We start from the raw sequence: 13419 nt of genomic DNA, 5'->3' as shown, positions 1-13419 counted from the left end.
GTCATGCATTTAACTGTAGTGAGATGCAAACGAAAACTGAAACGGTTCTTGTACAAGCTAACATGCATGAAAACGACAAGTGTTCACCAAAATCAAGCAGAGAGCACTCACACAAGCCAAAACACAAAAAGCAACAGAAATGTTGCAAAAGACAAATAAAGCTGACTTACCCAGAAATACCTAAGCTAGATGTGTCGATGACTCCTAAATGTTTTGTAGGATGTCGGATCTCCAAGATCAATGTGAAGAATGAGATCTAAAGTGTTGAATAAATAAGTTTGAGGCTCATGATGCGCATGCCACAAATCTGGGTAAAGGTGACACTTGGAGGGAATTTTTTAAAACGATCTTTGCATGTAACCTCCAATTGCTAAAAATAGATCCCTAAAATCTAGGGATTCTTTTTTCATGTTGCTCTTTTCTATTTTGGGAAAAAGAATCCCATGCATGGAAATGAAGTTCGCTGGGTCCCAGGTGGAACCAGTCAACCTGAAGGCACATGCAACAACATGTTTGACTAAGAGAGGAACTTGCACAATTTCTGGGAGGAGCTGGGCTGGATGTCCTAGAGGGATTACACAATTTCTAGGGGACAAGCTGACTACTGCCCAGAATTGCACAATTTTTGGGATGAGATAGAGTGTTGGGAAATATTGTGAAATTTCCCAAGGAAGACTGTTTGACTGCATTGCGCAATTTTCTAAGCCCGTTTGACTTCCCAGTACATTTGCACAATTTCTGGAAGGAAGGTTGGTTCCCCTCAAGAATTGCACAATTTTATGAGGGAGATACTAAGCCAGCAACTAGCCAAAGTCCAGAATGGCAGCCTGTGAGGGGAGTGAAGAAAAATAACATGCACAGGCTAGAAAGTTGTTGAAAAACCAATGAAGCCTATGTACTTGACAGTGAAAGACATGCTGCTAGGATGTTTGGTAGGGATGCTCCAAAACAAAGCTAAGGAAAAATTTTGGAGGGTGGTTGTAGCCACTACAACACCAAATCACCATGGTTATCCAACAAATGTCAGGGAAAGAATGAAGCCAATGTCAATCTAGGAAAATATCCATGCCAATGACAAGACATAAGCAAGGAATCACATGCATATGCCATGCATCCAAAAATGAGCAAGGGAATCATACATGCAACCTGTTACTTGCAAAACAATCCAATTGTACCAATTGATCCAATAATCTCATTGTGCTTCCTTGATTTCCTTTGCTTTCTTTCTCCAATCCCCATGAATGCTAAAGTGCTCCTAGCATGCTCCAAGAATGATCTAAGTGTGCAAGAGTATGAGAGAATGAGAGGATAAAAGGATAGACCCAAAACTGAACCAACAAAAACTAAGCCAAAAGTTGTGAATTGTTTCTCTGATGACTTTTTATTGTTAAGGTTGGAACTCTCACTTTGGTTCCACTACAATACAAACCAATCAATCACATGATCAACATCCTAGAAATATCTCTTAAGAAATGAAACATGGAAAACATCATGGAAATTCATTGTTGGTGGCAGTGCAAGTCTATAGGCCATTGGTCCAATCCTCTTAACTGTCTTGAAAGGCCCACACTACCGAAGTTCCATCTTGGCACATGATCTAATCCTCAAGGAGCTCATGTTGGGCTTGATTCATAGGTACACATGCTCCCCAACCTGAAACTCCTTGAATCCTCTATGTTGATCTACATAATTATTTTTTATGTCTTGTGTTTCCTTGAAATTCCTCCTTGTAACCTGTATCTCTTATTCCATCTCAACCAACATATCCAGTCTAATCAACACTTTATTCACTAGATCACTCCAACTGATAGGAGTATTACAACTCTACCCATAAAGAGCCTCAAATGGACTCATCTTCAAGGACTCTCTATACGCATTATTATATTTAAACTCCACCAATGGAAGATACTCCTCCCACATTTGTTGATGATGCATGGCATACATCCTCAAAATATCCTCAAGAATCATGTTAACTCTCTCTGTTTTTCCATCTATACATGGATAATAAGTTGTACAGAAGGTTAATCATATCCCCAAACTTAAAAAAAATTCCTTCCAAAACCTGGAAGTGAACTTGGAATCTCTATCTGATATAATATTCTTTGGAACACCATGCAACCTCATCATCTCTCTCATGAAGATCTGAACAACCTCTCTAGTTGAATTAGTGTACTTCACTGCATTGAAGCGAGCTACCTTACTCAACCTGTCAATGATAACCATGATGGAATCATGCTGCTTTGATGTCCTTAGAAAAACCATAATTATGTCCATTGAAATGACCTCCCATTTCCATTTTGAAATCATAATAGGTTGCAATAAAATAGCTGCATGTTTTCACTCTGATTTCACCTTATGATAGTACAAACATCTAGCAACAAACACAACCACTTATTTCTTGAAATTCGGCTAATGATAGAACTTTTTAAATGTTTTCACAGTCTTTTGGTATACTAGGTGGCCTGAAGACTACTTGACATGAAACACCCTCAAGATAAGCTTCTTTAGATCACTACAATATGACACATAAATATTTTTCCTGAATCTCTCCAAGCCATCTTCTGTGAGTTTATACTCCTCAACTCTATCACCTTGCTACAACCTATACTTTAACTGTTGATACCTCTCATCATGTTGCCTTGCATGTAAGATCCGCTCCTACAAGTATATCCCATAAGATCTCATAGTTGAAATGTGATTCACCTACACTCTTCTAATAAGAGCATATGCAACCTTATTCTCCTTTCCCTTGATGTACTTGATCTCGAAGTCAAACTCATTGAGGGTAGCCAACTATCTAGATTGTATGACATTCAAATTAGGTTGGTCAAACAAATACCTCAGTCCACTATGATCATTCATCAGACTAAACTACTTTCCAAGAAGATAATGTCTCCACATATTCAATGCATGAATGATATCTTCCAACTCAAGATCATGAGTCACATAGTTCCATTCATGCTCATTTAAATTCCTTGACTCATAACAAACCACCTATCCTTCCCACATCAGGACTCCACCAATTCCTTCCTTGTAAGAATTTGTACATGGCACAAACTCCTTATCAGAATTTACAATCTTCAAGACTAGATCATTTGTAAGAAAATACTTCAACTACTCCAAAGTGGCTGCACACTCCTATGTCCATTCAAACTTCTTCCCTTTTCTTTGAAAATATGTGATATGCTAGCCAATATTTGAGAATTTCATGATGAACCTCCTATCTCAACTTGCTAGTCCAATAAATTTTTTGACCTCATCCACACTCCTAGGAGCTAGCCACTCCATGATAGCTTTAATCTTTTTCAGGTCCACTATTATCCCATCCTTGGAAAAAACATGTCCCAAGTAATTAACTTTAGTCTGAAGGAATGTACACTTGTTAAGCTTGGCTTACAATTGATGCTCTCTCAACAATCTCAAACACTCCTACTAGGTGATCTACATGATCTTCCTCATTCTTGAATTATATCAATATATCATCAACAAGCACTATCAAAAACTTGTCTAGATAAGGACACAACACATTGTTCATAAACCACATAAAAGTAGTTGGATCATTAGTAAGACAAAAATAAACCACCACAAACTCATAATTCCCATACCTAGTATGAATGAAATCTTGTAACTGTCTTCTTCTTTGATGCACACCTGATGATATCCAGATCTTAGATCAATATTGGAGAACAATGTTGCTTTGTTCAATTAATCAAACAAATCATCAATCTGTGGCAATGGATACCTATTCTTGATGGTCACCTTGTTCAACTTCCCGTAATCAATTTGCAACGTGAGAGTATTTTCCTTCTTCTTTACAAAAAATATTGGTGCACCCCAAGGCGACACACTTGGCGTTATGTATCCCTTATCAAGAATTTCTTTAAGCTACAACTTCAATTCCACGAAATCTAGAGTACTCATCATGTGAGGTTCCTTTGATGTTGGCGCTACTCTCGACGTTAAATCAATAGAAAGGTTACCTTCTCTATGAGGAGGAAAATCTGAAATATTTGTTGGAAACACATCCAAAAACTGTTGTAAAATAGGAAACCTCTTCATAAATTCATCATCCTCAATATCCTTCCCTTTGTCACTAGAAATATGAACTTCGAACAATACACATCCTTTCCTACAACTACGCTTAGCTTGCATGGCTATAACCATTCTCACTGATGTAGGCTTCTTCTTTCCCTGTAAGATTCTCTATTCTCCATCATCATCCAAACACTCAATAGCCTTCTCATAGTAGTCTACCTTGGTCCTATGAATGAAAAAGAAATCCATGTCCAAAAGCATACTATATGAACCCAAAGGAAGCAAATTTAGATGTGTTGATGTAGGAATACCATTTAGCTCAAATGCATAAGCTCACCCAATGATGAACTCTTTTCCTAGTCCCTATAAACAATTGACCCACCCATGACTCTACATGCACTTATTTATTCAAGCCACAATTATCCACTAGGTTAGGAATAACATAACTATAATTATATCTAGGATCAATCAAAATGGAAACATCTCGATCATTAATCTTACCTTCCATCTTAATAATGGATGACTAATGGTTCGCCTGCATGTTATCAAGTGTTGCATACATTTGAGGAATACTTTGACCAACGTCTTGTTAGGGTCCTATAATTCATAGGATCAAATGATGATTGGCTATTATCTTTTAATTGATAGAAATTGTAAATAATATTGTATTCTCCAAATGATTTACAAAAAAAGAATGATGATGAAAAAAGGTGATAAAAAATGTGTATAAGAAAAGAAAAATAGAATAAAATAGAATTAAAAAAGGAAAAAGAAAATAATGAAAAACACCAAAAAAGAAAATATGTATAAAAGTAAGCAAGTCTAAATACCACTAAAACAACAAAAATGCATCAAAGATACCTTAGATATTTTTCAAATAAAGTGTGCATCTTTTTTAAATTCCACAAAGAATTAGATTTCCTAAGTTTGATCATATTGTTTAATCATAGTTAAACTGAGTTAAATAAGATTGTTTAGGTTAGTGAATAAATCAACCATCTAGTTTAATCTTGGTTGAAATTAATTAGGTAGATTAGAGAAATATTAACCAAAGTGTTTATGCTTGGTTAAATTTGATAAATAGGCATTAGAATAGAAGTTGCACAAACTTAGGAAAAAGTAAAAATGGGCTTTCTAGATTAAATGCACACTTAGGGTTAGTTAAATATGTTTTAGGATAATTAATCCTACTTGTGATAAATTAATCATGTCATTTAAACATGATTAACAATTTTTAAATGAGATATTGGGCTAAAGTTTTGATTTATGATAAATTTGAAAGAGGAAAAACTTAATTTTTCGGCTTGTGTTATATCGGGCGCATAATCCAACCGCCATGATCTACCCCACCCAAATCAATAGCAAGGGATTGGTTTTAGACCCCACAGTCCATTCTATCATGATCAGCAGGGGGGAGGGGTCTGAAAAGTGGATTCATTTTCCTGTCCCCATGCTATGTGGCAGGTGCTCAGCATTTTGTACCCCCCTAGCTCAAAACCTCTTACCACCTACCCCCCACTCTGAAAACCGCTCCATCTCCAGCCAATGTTTATAAGTGCCTGTCACCTCGGTGTTGCCCGCCACATCTCTACCCCCCACTCCACTCCTATCATGCCACGCTTCCTCCCTTCTCCAACATATTGTTGCCTTTTCCTACTGCTAGTTGTCTTTTCCTTGATTTGACACCTATTTTTCCCATTACACCCTGTCCATTATGCGATGACTGTTTTCTCTCCAATGTGCACCAAATCACAATGGCCTCGCTCCATAATGGTCAGACACAATGAGGATTTCTAGTTTCTTATAAAAACCTCCCATTTGTTCAATCTGATCCCCTTTCTGCTTTCCATTTACTTCAGAGAATAGGTACAGTGGTTTAAAACCCATCTCCCCCACCGAATTTATCTGTCACCCACTGTAGATTCCAGATAGTTGTTTCCTAGCCAGGTGACTGTTATAGTGAGCAAATTATTCAGCAAGCGATCAAATATTCCCAGGTAAATACCATTGGCTCTTCACCTCTTTTCGTAATAATTTTAAAAAATGGCACCTAAGGGGAGGTTGAAACCAACCATTGAAAACCCAATGGCCCCTCCTTCCATTAACATAGACCACTTACCCCTGGTCGACTAGCAATATTAAATCAAAAAGACCAGTTGTGAGTTCAACTTGTTCGAACTGCACAATTGGCTCAAGCAAAACTTTATGGACCAGAGTGATGAAATCAACCTCTAGGAATCCCTCTTGCCACAATTCATGTTTCCCCATACTCACCCTTTCCCAGATTTTGTTTTATGGTGTCAAGCCAAGTATATCTCCAGCCAAAGAACCATTGTGGCCTAGAATGGAGACATTATGTTTAAGTCAATCAACCAAATTCTTCAAGTCCTCTAGAATGATTATTTGAACCCTTTCTCTATAGATTCCATCATGGAACTCTACTGAAAGCTAACCTTCTCTGAAAGAGCCATAATATTTGAAATTTTCTTACGAGAGGATGTCTAGCTTCCAAAGAAAAATCCACAATATCCAAACTCCATGTTTCCATAAAAGACTAAGCAAGTTGTCTCATTAGTATATTGTCTCCTAGGGTATCAATCAGATCAATGGGTGGATGAACCTATCCTAGGTTTTCTGTCCATATTTTCCATAGAATAAAAACCTTCTGTAATGTTTAATTTCAGTCAATTCCTTGCAGACAACATCCATGAGCAGTTTCTCAAGATTACCATAGAAGGAATGTTTAAACATGCATCAATGCTAGTTTATATGTTTCTATTTTACCAGGCAGAAAGATTCCCAATTGCTTTGCAGAAACTAGATGAACAAGGCAATGCACAATCAGTCATCCAGTGGACCTCTTTGGTGTGGAAGAGTTCAAATAATTTTAGTTTTAGTGACTTCATAGACCAGTTCATTTATATAGTTGCATGCCTTCTTAACAGTAATGTGGAACCTAGAATAGGTTCTGAGATACAAAGAACCTTACACCTCAGTGAACAAGTTAGAACAAGAGACTGGTACTTGTACTAGAACTACTCAAAAAATTAGAGTGTATGGTTGTGAGCTGCCACCATACAAACTGTCAAAATATGATCCTATGAAAATTTTCTCATTGGAATATATAAGGAAAATGATCAACATGGATGACTTACACTTTGTTTTAGCTAAAAAGAATGCATAGTTCAAGATCAAGACATAGGTGGGGCCTTTCATATGTAATAACATAGCAGCAGGTAATGAGGCAGATGCAGTTCTCAAACAAATGAACTTCCAATTAAGCTTTACTTGGTCATCATTAGGGGAATTTTGAGGTCTAAAATGCACCTCATAAGAAAAATGTACAGCCAAATTAAAATTTATAAGAACCAATAGAATTCAGGATGACGATGTCAACCATTGGGGACGATTTGCCATTTTTTGAGTAAAAAGGTAAAAATATTAAAAAATAATAAAATAATAAAACTACTTTTTAAACTCATATTTTCAACTTATCTCCCTAAGGTTTTACTCAAATTTCAAGTGGGAGTACTTGTTGGATGCAAAATTTAATTCCTCATCCAAGGAGTACCCATGTTTCATACCTTCTATACACCCTGCTATATGAAAAATGAGAAATACATCAAAAAACGTGATTGCAATCACGTTTTTTGTGTATTTCTCATTTTTGGTGTAGTAGAGTGCATCAGAAGAATCGAACATGGGTACTCGTTGGATGAGGAATCAAATTTTGCATCCAACAAGTGTTTCCACTTGAAATTTGAGTAAACCCATAGGGAGATAAGTTGAAAATACAAGATTAAAATATAGTTTTTTCTTTTTTCCCTCTAACATTTGATGATGTAATTAATATTATTTTATTATTTCCACTATTATTTTATAATTTCCTTAGGAGGCCCATTTTAGACCTCAAAATTCCCCTCATGATGACCCCTTCGGAATATTTTCTAGTTTAAGAGTGGAACATCAGACCACTCCTTACACTCACACTTCGAGGCCATAAATTGAAAAATTCATGAACCAGAATAAGTGGGAGAAGAACTCTCTACAAGAAGCTAAAGAAAAGGTTTTGTCTACAACCACTTCACAGACTCCAGTACCTTAGGAGAAGCATGACAAAAGGATAAGAGAAGAAAAGTCTCCTGTAGTAACAAAAATTTGAGCCAAGGAATTCCTAATATATAAAAAGAAGTAGAAAAATAATTCAGAACCAATTTTCATGTAGGATGATGAAGAACAGGCTACTATAGTTTCAATAGTGTTGAGCCATGAAAATTATATAATTTTTCTCCCTATTTCTTTAAATAAATGTTATGTTTTTAAGCAATTTGCCCTTAATTTGTAATGATTTAAGAGAAAAAGGATAATGAAAGCGAGTTGAAGATAGTATAGCTAGTTTGAGTCTTTTAGACATCAAAAAGGTTATAATTTGAGTAAATTGTTATGCATGTTAGTCCAATTGAACGATTTTTATTCCCTCATTTCAACCAATGCCTTATTTGTGGAAAATTACAACTCAACGCCTGAGCGTGATCAAAGAATGAAGTCAAAGGAAGCTGATCATTACTATTCAAGGATCTAATGGTTAAAAGAGCAATCCTGAGAATCTGTCGATTCTCATGATAAATCCATATTTAGTTTTTAATGTAATATATAAGACAATAAGTGAAAATACATAGGAGCTCTTTCTATTATTAATTTTTCACTATATATTGCATACACCAATCTGAATTTGAACTTTTTCAAGGTCATTGTGTAAAACTCTTTGAAGTTAATGAATTCACGCAAGATCTTACCTTAATCCTTAGTATTGAATTTATCTAAGACAATACTTCTGGAGAATGTGGGCCCAGTCACCAGAGGTTCTATTGTCTGTTATGTATCATTATTAGTTAGTTACTTTTCCACATTCGCATTAGTTGTGTTTCTATTCACTTTCCTTTTCTTTCGTGATAGGTAATCGATTGAATTTTGTATCTTGTAATTTTGTTATGCATCTCCTGAAATCGTAGATTGGATTGCGTTACATGAATGTAAGCTTTGACTTTTTGAATTCTGCAAGTTATCTTTGAGAAGTAAGATTTTTAAGCATTTGTGTGCTTTTCTAGTCTTCCTTATGCATAGGATTTGTTGAAGGATAGATAAAATGGTTGATGAATTAAAATAGTCTTCTTTCATAGAACTGTAATTGTAGGAGTAATTATTTTCATTATCATGTCTCTACAATGATTGAATTAGGATAATGTTTATGTAACTTTTTCTGTAGCAATCATTGTACACTCTTTCATAATCTAAGAATCTATTTTTGCATATATTGTTTCAATAGACTTGAAATAAGAGACGAATCCCAGGTTGATAATATTAATGAAGGTAGGATTAAGTTGATTTTAAAGAGTCATCTTAGTGCCCAAAAGTTTGGTGTTGTTGCTGGGGAGGTTGTCAAATCATAGGTTGTATCTCTGGGAGGTTGGGTATTGAAGATGGAAGGTAAGAACCTATGAACACAACAAGTAAAATGCTTGTGCCTAGTGCCCACTTTTGGTTGATATGATTAGGCTATGTAAGTGTGTATGACTAAGAAAAATAATAGGAATCATATAGTAATAGTACAAAAGCCAATATAAAAAACCACAAAAACCCAAGGACCGGTGAGCCTTGGGAGAACGACCTTCATCGACAATATTATTTGAAAATTTGAATCTCAAGCATTAGTAGGACCTCGAATAGTATTTGGGAAGGGATCTACCATAATCCCTTAAGCAGAAAGATCACCAACTACAGCTCATGCTGAGATTCATAGCAAAATTGAAGGATCTGAAAAAATCTTCCCAACCACATCTATTCAACACTCTAGTCCTTCACAAGAGGGAAATTATTCCAATTTGAAAGAAGGAGAAGGAGAAATCAATGGAGCATATCCAAGATCCTCAGTGTCAGGATCTCCTGTGATCTTGATAGAAGATAAACCCCCCGAGATCCCAGACTTAGGAAGTGTAGTAAAACCCCATTGAGAGCCAAGTAATATCCATAACTTCCTTACTCACATAATACCTCCTAATCAAGGAATCCCTAAAAATTACTAGCAGATTTTTTATCAGATGGCAACCCAAGGGCAACAAAACCAAATTCAACAAATATCCTATTGTCGACCCAGTGGCTAATGCCCCTATGAAGGTTATCCACTTACAAAATATCCCAACCTTTCATGGGATGACCTCAGAGGATCCAAATGCCTTTTTTATTTGAGTTTGATGTGTTTTGCAGAGGTTATGATTATACCACCGATCTACAAAAATTGAAACTGCTCCCTTCTACTTTAAAAGGAGCAACATTATGATGGTTTATGGGCTTAGGAGGAAGCACTATCAATTCCTCAAATGCTATGAAAAATACCTTTCTCACCAAATACCAAGATTACTATTGAACCAAGGACCTAAAGGATGAAAATTTTAAAATGAATGCAAAAGACAATGAACCTTAGAAGAATATGTTGCGAGATTTTAGTACAACTTACAAATATCACCTTATACAACTTTACCAAATGAAATAGAGAAAGTTGCTTTAATAAAAGGCATGAAGAATGAATGTATAGAAATGTTGAATTTAATGGGCGAAGGTGATATATACCATGAAGAATATGATAAAATTGTTAATTTGTGTATCAGGTGTTCACATGGCAGTACATGAGCCAGATCTTGAATACGGGATCTCCTCACCCGAATTAGTAAGGCCACAAGTGGTGGTGTAACATGAACATAAATTGGTAATCTATTAGAAGATTTTAAAATTGACATCTTTGGCACACTGACTACACAGTTAGATGTTTTGCAGGCTAAATAGAAGCAAGTCGAGGTAGATCAAGTATTGTCCATATTCTGTCCACATTGCCAAAAGAAAAACATTGAAAGGGAATGCCCATTGGACATGGTTCGAACCTATGCTATTTAGACCAAAGAACATTAAACATAACAATTTCCATTGCTTCCAGGATTAAAAGTTGTATTTAAAGAGGCTGAGGAGGAAACAAAACCTGCATACCTGATGAATCAACGTCAATAATGGCAATCACGCCCTTCAGGTATGATGCAAGATCCCTCCTTATTTCATTCTGGACATTATATTCCACAATAGAATCTTAGAAACGCATGGCAAGGACAATAATCCTTCAATCCCACCTGGTAATCCCAATCACATCCTACATCACCATGGCCGAATCAATCTTTTGTTGGATCAGGATGGCCAAATTCGCAATATCCTACACCATCATGACAAAATCCAATTACCAATTCCTATCCCTTGAAATGGTCGAATATACCTGTGCAAAATCCAATGTGGCCTCAAACTTGGTAGTGCCCTGTGGCATTGGTAAACCCACCCATAGAAACAATCCCTCAACCTCAACCAATGATGCAAGCTCCATTTTTGTTTCCTCCTAATCCTCAAAATCCGGTGTGTCCTCAACTATTGTCTTAGCCAAATCCTAACCCAAACAATAGACTTATCCAATATGTGAAAATCGTTGAAAATCTAGTCGATGAAATAAATCCCTTAGGATGTAATGAGCTTCGAATGAGATCTAGACATATTATTTCTCTTGAAGAAAATCAGAATGATTAAGAACAAGAAAACAATAAAGAAGAGAAAATTATGATAAATCCTTTGACTGTGGTTATTTCAGAAATAGAACCAACAGGAAACACGATCGAGTAGCAGGAATCTGAGAAAATCACAACTACTACCCCTCCATTTCTGGAAAGACTCGCGATAACTAAACCAACCATCTACCTTGAGCGTGATATTGTAGGGAAGTTGAAAAATGTGTTATAAAATTTCCACTCCTACAGGTTATACGAGATGTCCCGATTTATGCCAAAATGATCAAGGAATTATGTGGGAAAAATCCTAGGAGAAAATTGAAAGATCCACCCATAGTTCACGTTGTAGGAACATTATCTGACCTTATTTTAGGAAAACAAGTTCCCATTAAATATGAAGACACATGAAGTCTGGTTGTGACTGTCCAAGTACAAGGCTGCAATTTTCCAAACACATTGGTAGACCTGGGAGAAACTATTAATCTTCTGACCTACAAAACATGTAATGTCTTGGGTATTACAACTTTAAAACCAACCTCAACCTTGCTAGAATTAGCTGATGGGTTGGTGATTAAGCTGGAAGGAACTTTGGAAGACATTACTATCACTCTAGACTCATAGGAATATCATGTAGACTTCTTGGTCATCAACCTGAGAAGTAGATTAGATGGATATCTATTAATATAGGAAGACCATGGTTAGCAATGACAGATGCATATATAGGATGTCGAAATGAAAACATGATGATTGCAAAAGGAAATGTTGTAAAAAATATTATTTTGTATCCTCCTGCTCAACCTTGTTCGCCTACTATAAATCTTCAGTTATTCCCACCGAGATATCAAGAAGAAAATCTGCGCTCTCCGGTTTCTTTAGATGAAGCTCTGGGACTTAAAAATCAATTAGAAGATGATGTAATCAACATCTTCATCAATAAACCAGCTATTATCAGAAACCCAGCATTCCAAATGCTAAAATATCTGCTTGAACATGATGCACAAGGAGACCCCTTAGAGAATTTAAACGACAATCATATTCCCACAACTGTTGTCCATAACAACATTCCAATGGAAATAGAACAAGGAAAAACCCTTAAAATTAATGTTGATCTGGACAAACATCAGGAACAAAAACTAATTCAAGTTCTCCGTAAGTACAAGTAGGCTTTTGCCTAGGACTATTTAGTCATGAAAGGTCTTGACCCGCATTTGTGCACCCATCATATCTATATCGAAAAGCATGCCCATCTTATCTGGCAGCCCCAGAGGAGGTTGAATCTGCACCTCGATGATATTGTGAAACAAGAATTGCAGAAATTTCTAGATGCAAACTTCATATACCCAATTTCAGATAGCCAGTGGATTTCCCTATTAGTAGTCCTCCCTAAGAAAAAAAAGAAAATGGAGAATTTGTGTAGATTATAGGGAACTCAATAAAACCACCCAAAAAGACCATTTTCCCCTTCCTTTCATAAACTAAGTCCCTGATACTTTAGCTGGGAATAAATTATTTTCTTTTCTAGATGGCTGCAGTGGTTACAATCAAATTTAGATTGCTCTGTAAGATCAAGATAAAACTACGTTTACCTACCCATGGGGTAAATTCGAATACAAATTTTTACCCTTTTGACTATTAAATGCTCTAGCGGCATTCCGAAGAGGAATCTTGAGTATTTTTTCCAACCTAATCAATGAGGGACTTGAGTTGTATATGGATGATTTCACCTCGTTTGGGGATGACTTTGATCAAGCTATGAAAAAATTAGAAAAATTCCTTAACAATGTATTAC

The sequence above is a fragment of the Pinus tabuliformis genome, chromosome Q, assembly GCF_031772625.1.
Source record: "Pinus tabuliformis cultivar Carrire ecotype Pingquan chromosome Q, CPIR1, whole genome shotgun sequence".
Taxonomy (NCBI): domain Eukaryota; kingdom Viridiplantae; phylum Streptophyta; class Pinopsida; order Pinales; family Pinaceae; genus Pinus; species Pinus tabuliformis.
This window is presented reverse-complemented; position numbering follows the sequence as displayed.